Here is a 6,000-nt window from a genome sequence, read left to right on the forward strand (position 1 = left end):
ATGGTGTCTCATTCATCTTCAATCCTCAGTGCTTGGGACAGTGAGGCACACATTACATGTTAGTACCAGGAGGGACACACCACAGCTGAAAGGCTGACACATAGAATGACTCTCCTCTGAACATCCCCAGGTGCCAGTTTGCACATGAAGGTTTACACACAGAACTGGGACTGCCCATGAAAAGGACCAGGCAGTAACTGGTCTCCATTTCCTCTAACGCCATCCTTTTCAGGAGCTGTGCAACGGGCAGATGTGGTCAGCCCATCTAGCTTCACCAGTAAGACTTCAGCTCTGCAACCCTTTATTTTTCATCACTGCCAGAAAAGGGCTATTCCACTTAGATCACTATGGATCTAAGAGATCCATAGTGAGGATCTTCTGATAATGTGAGAAAATGAAGCCAAGTAGATTCCTGCTCTACCCCCCAGCAATATTACAACAAGGCATACCCCAGGGAGCTTCATTATGATCCTATTACTGTAAATGATGGCTGGAATCCACCATCAGATTTGATATTACCATATAATCATTTCTATAAAAGGCTTCAAAATCATTATTAGCACAGAGAACGAATTAAATGACACGCCAGCAGGGATTTTACTACTAACGAACTAAAATGAAATTAAACTAAAAAAAAAAAATAGAACTCTATGAATATTACATTGCAGTGATCACACCTACTCATGGTGCCAACAAGAACTAGGCTAGAATTAAATAAACCACAGCACCCTGATCTTGTGTCTCTAGAAAACATCGAAACTTGCATTCAGTGACCAAGACAGCTAGCTAGATTCTTTAAGAAGCCCACTTAACCAGTAGCTGACCCATTCTACCAAATGCAATGTGGGTTTCTTAATGGCACAGAAACTGCACATTGTTTGGTCCCTGAGGTTATGGTTTACATCGCTTCCCTCCTCCCAGGCCCATGTCTGAGGTGCAAACATATATACGTGTGTGTGTGTGTGTGTGTGTCTCAAATATAATCAAGAGATTTGTAAGTATATGTTTATTAAAAATTCCACTATTTGAGCATATTCTCTCTGTATACAGCTACACATTTTAACATCCCTAACAGCCTTTCTTTAGAGAAGTGTCTATGGCCCTAATTAGAGATAATTAGTGGCAGTGTCTACTTGAGAACATCTTGCAGCCTGTTAGAACAGTTGCTAGCTAAATTTGTAGAAGTTTTTCTTGCCCCCCCCCTTTTTTTTTGATAATCATTCTAGATTCATTCTTTCTGTTAGCACATCTGTAATGAGACCAGGGGACTGTGGGGATACAGTGGTGAATTAGAGAGAAACAGTCCCCACGCCATAGATGTTATAGTCTAATGAGTAAGATAAAATAAATGAAGATATAAGCATGTAGATGACTGGAAATGAGAAGTACTAGGAAGGAAAGAGGCATGGAGCTAAGAGGATGCCAGTGAAAGTCTTCTCAAAGAGATGAATTACAAGCTGTTTCCTCAAGAATGAGCAGGAGCCAGCCATGTGCGAGCGGAGGAGAAAAGCATTTCTGGACAGAGGGGCAGTAGGTACCACAGCCCTGGGGCAGGAAAAGGCTTGGCATGTTCTGGTAACGAATACAGCTAAAGGCTGGAGTTCAGGGAACAAGGAGGGGAGAAAAGCAGGTAAATGGCCCTGGCAGAACTTGTGGGCCATGACAGAGAGTAAGTGTCTCAGGAAGCTGGTGAAGGATGTGAAGCAAAATAACATCACACTTGTATTTCCAGCTTAGTAGCATTACTTTCAGTTCCATGTGAAAATGAGTTGTGGAGGGCCAAAGGAAAAGGCAGGAAGACTGTTAATAAATCAACGGTCACCTGGGCTGGGAGGTGGGCTCCAGAAGGAGTCAGCAGCCCTCTCTGACCAATGAGGTACATGTAAGTGAGTGGGAGAGAGCAATGCTTATGAAGGATGAGGCCTGTGATTCTGGATTAAGCACTGGGTGATGGTAGATCCAGACAGGATAGGATGACAAGTTTCTGGAAAATATCAGAGTTCTGCCTTGGGTGAGTGAAGTGTGAGCTGCTTGAGGAACAGCCAAGCAGAATCAAATAGCAGCAGCTGGATATTGTAACAGTTCAACTGAGTCAGGAAAACAGAGACCACACCAGTTATTTTAAACAGAGAGAACTGAAGATGGGGACTTGGTTAAACAGGTATTATAGGACTTTGAATAGAAATGGGACACTGGGATAACACAGAGATGGCAGCTGCAGGGAGCTGCTATCACCCCTTGGGCTGGTGGAATGAAAGAAACAGCCTCTTAGATGGGATCCACATCTCTGAGGAGGGGTCACTGCCTGGCTGTTGCAAGTGTATCTGAGAGGCTTTCATGAGGCTGGTTCTAGGAGTGTGGGAAAAAGTTGGAAACTGACAGCAACTGCCATACTGCCAATGCCCAGGAGAGACAATTGCAGTGATGGTGTCCAGAATAGTGAACAAACAGAAAGAAGCTCTTTCCTTCTCCCCCCTTCCAGGCTTGCAGTCTTCCTGTATTCCTCTTGTGTCCCCTCATTGCAGAGCCTAGTGGAGCTAGTTGGCCAAGGAAAAAATGTCATCTGCAAGAGCCCCAGCTCCAGCATTGCAGACTAAGTCCAAAAAATGTTTCAGGGTTAAGAGGAAACAGCTTCATAATTAGCACAATTATGCAAGGCTAGAGTCCAAAGGATAAGCCTGGGATGGGGATACAAACTCAGAAATTATCAATGGATGTACTCTGATTTTCTAGAGTTCTCATGACATTGAGTGTCCTGACCTCAGCTAGGGTCTGCAGGGTAAACCAAAAACCACAAAACTAGTTCTTGTCTTCAGGTGGCTTTCCATATTAGTCCAGTTTGCCTTGCTGTACAGAAGTACCTGAGGCTGGATAATTTATAAAGAAAAGAAGTCTATTTGGCTTACACTTCTGTAGGTTGAACATGAAGTAGAGTGCTGGCATCTGCACAGGAAAGGGCCTCAGGAATTTTCCAGTCATGGCAGAAGGCCACAGCAAGAGAGGGAGCAAGAGAGAGAGAGAGAGAGAGGCAAAGGTGCCAGGCTCTTTTAAACAGCTGGAACTCACATGAACTGCAGTGGGGGCACCAAGCCATTCATGCAGGATCCACCCCCATAACTCAAACATCTTCTACCAGGCCCCACTTTCAACAGTGGTGATTACATTTCAACATGAGATTTGGAGGGGACAAACATCCAAACTATATATCATTCTGCCTTTTGCCCCCTCCCCCTGCTGCAAATCTCATTTCCTTCTCACATTGCAAAATACAACCATCCCTTCATAATAGTCCCTTGAAGTCTTAACTCATTCCAGCATTAATTCAAAAGTCCAGTCTCATTTGAGACTCTAGGTAAGCTCCTTCTACCAATGAGACTGTAAAATCAAAAACAAGTTTATTTACTTCCAAGATATAATAGTGGTATAAGCATTTGGCAAATATTCCTGTTCCAAAAAAGAGAAATAAGCCAAAAGAAAGGGGCCACAGGCTCTATACAAGTCCAAAACCCAGCAAGGCAGACATTATACCTTGAAGCTTCAAAATAATCCCCTTTGACACCATGTTTCACATCCAGGGCACAGTGGTGCAAGGAGTGGGTCTCCAAGGCCTGGGGCATCCCTGCCCTTGTGGCTTTGCAGGTTGCAAAACCCCTGGCTGCTCTCATAAGTTATAGTTGAGTGCCTGTGATTTTTTTCCAGCTGAGGGTGCGAGCTGCCAGAGGCTCTACCATTCTCAGGTGTCAGGGGTGTTGGCCCTATTTACACAGCTCCACTAAGCAACGCCCCAGTAAGGATTCTGTGTGAGGACTCCAACCCCACATTTCTCCTTTGCACTGACCTAGTAGAGTCTCTCTGTGAGGGCTCCACCCCTGTGGCTGGCTTCTGCCACATCCTTGTTTTCAATACATCCTCTGAAATCCAGGTAGAAACTGCCAAGTTTCCTTCACTCTTGCATTCTGCATGCCTGCAGGGTTAGCACCATGTGGAAGCCCCCAAGGCTTACAGCCTGCACCTTCCAAAGCAGCAGTCTGAACTGTACCTAGGGCCTTTTGAGCCACAGCTGGAGCTGGAGCAGCCAGAATGTGGGGAGCAGTGTCCTGAGTCTGAGTAGGCCAGCAGCACCCTGTGCCTGGCCCCTGCAACCATTTTTTCCTCCTAGGCCCCTGGGCCTGTGATGGGAGGGGAGGCCTGGAAGATTTCTGAAACGCCTTTGAGGCCTTTTTTCCACTATCTTGGATATTAGCACTTGGCTCCCTTTTATTCATGCTAATTGAGCTAGCAAGTGGTTACTCCACAGCCTGCTTGTATTCCCCTCCTGAAAACACTATTTCCTTCTCTATTACATGTCCAGGCTGCAAATTTTCCAAACTGTTATACTCAGCTTCCTTTATATTATAAGTTTCATTTTTAAACCATTCCTTTGCCCCCGTGTCTGATCATAGGTTGTCAGAGGCAGCCATGTCAACTCCAACTCTTGAATGCTTAGAAATTTCTTCCATGACGTATCCTAGGTCATCATTCTTACATTCCAACTTCCAACAAATCCCTAGGGCATGGACACAATGCAGCCAAGTTCTTTGCTAAGGCCTAACAAGAGTGGCCTTTGCTCTACTTCCCAACAAATTCTTCATTTCCATCTGAAACCTCATCAGACTGGCCTTCACTGTGCATATTTCTATCAGCATTTTGGTCACAACAACTTAACGAGTCTCTAAGAAATTCCAAACTTTCCCTTGTCCTCTTGCCTTCTTCTGAGCCCTCTAAACTCTTCCAACCTCTGTCCATTACCCAGATCCAAAGCCACTTTCACATCCTTGGTTGTCTTTGTAGCAATGCCCCACTTCTCAGTACTAATATTCTGTATTAGTCTATTTTGCATTGCTATAAAGAAGTATGTGAAGCTGGGTAATTGATTAAAAAAAGAAGTTTATTTGGCTCATGGTTCAGCAGGTTATACATGAAGCATAGTGCTGGTATCTGCACTAGTGAGGATTTCAGGACAGCAGAAAGTAAAGAGGAACCAGCATATCACATGGCAAGAGAAGGAGCAAGAGAGGCAGAGGTTCCAGGCTTTTTTAAACAACCAGATCTCACATGAACTAATTACCATGGTGGCGGGCTGGGGGTAGGGTGGGGGGAGGGGTGGGTATTGGGCGTGGCGGGCACCAAGCTATTCGTGAGGAATCTGTTCCCATGATCTAAACACCTCCCACCAGGCCTCATCTCCAATACTGGAGATTGCATTTCAACATGAGATTTAGAGGGGACCAACATCCAAACTACATCACTTTCTAACCACAAGAAAACCCAAGGACAACTAGAAAGCGATTAGGCAGTTGCATATGTGGTTTTGCCTCTGGAGCAATGTGTCTCAAACCCAGATGAGCATCAGAATCACCTGTGGAGCTTTTAAAAATGTGGATTCCCGGGTTCCACACCAGACCCCAAGATCAAATTCTGCAGGGTAGGGCACAGGACATCTGTATTTTCCAAAAGTCTCTGGGCAATTCTGGTTAACAGCCCTTTCCCAACCCAACAAGCATTGGGAAACACTAGCTGGTGACCTGAATTTTTGGAAGATGGTTTTTAGCTGTAGGGCCAGAGTTAGGTTTTAAAGACTAGGCAGAAATTGGATGAGGTGAGAGCCAGAAGAAAGACTGCAATGAAGAGTGGATATCATGCAAAAGAGCAGAAAGGAAGCAATGAAGGGGAAAATGAGCACCCAGAAAATGCTCATTTATTTCCAACATTAAACTCTCAGAGTTTACTATGTGCCACGTCTCCCTTTTCTTGTTTTGAGAATGCCATGGTTTGAATGTGTCCCCCAAACAGCATATGTTGGAAACTTAATCCTCAGTGCAACAGTATTGAGAAGTGGGATCTTTTGGAGGTGATTATGCCACGAGGACTCTGCCCTCATGAGTGAACTGATGTTGTTATTATGGGAGTGGGTTCCTTACAAAAGGACAAGTTTAGGTGTCCCCCACCCCCTACCCCTTG

Source organism: Macaca mulatta, chromosome 2 (genome assembly GCF_049350105.2).
Source record: "Macaca mulatta isolate MMU2019108-1 chromosome 2, T2T-MMU8v2.0, whole genome shotgun sequence".
Lineage (NCBI taxonomy): Eukaryota > Metazoa > Chordata > Mammalia > Primates > Cercopithecidae > Macaca > Macaca mulatta.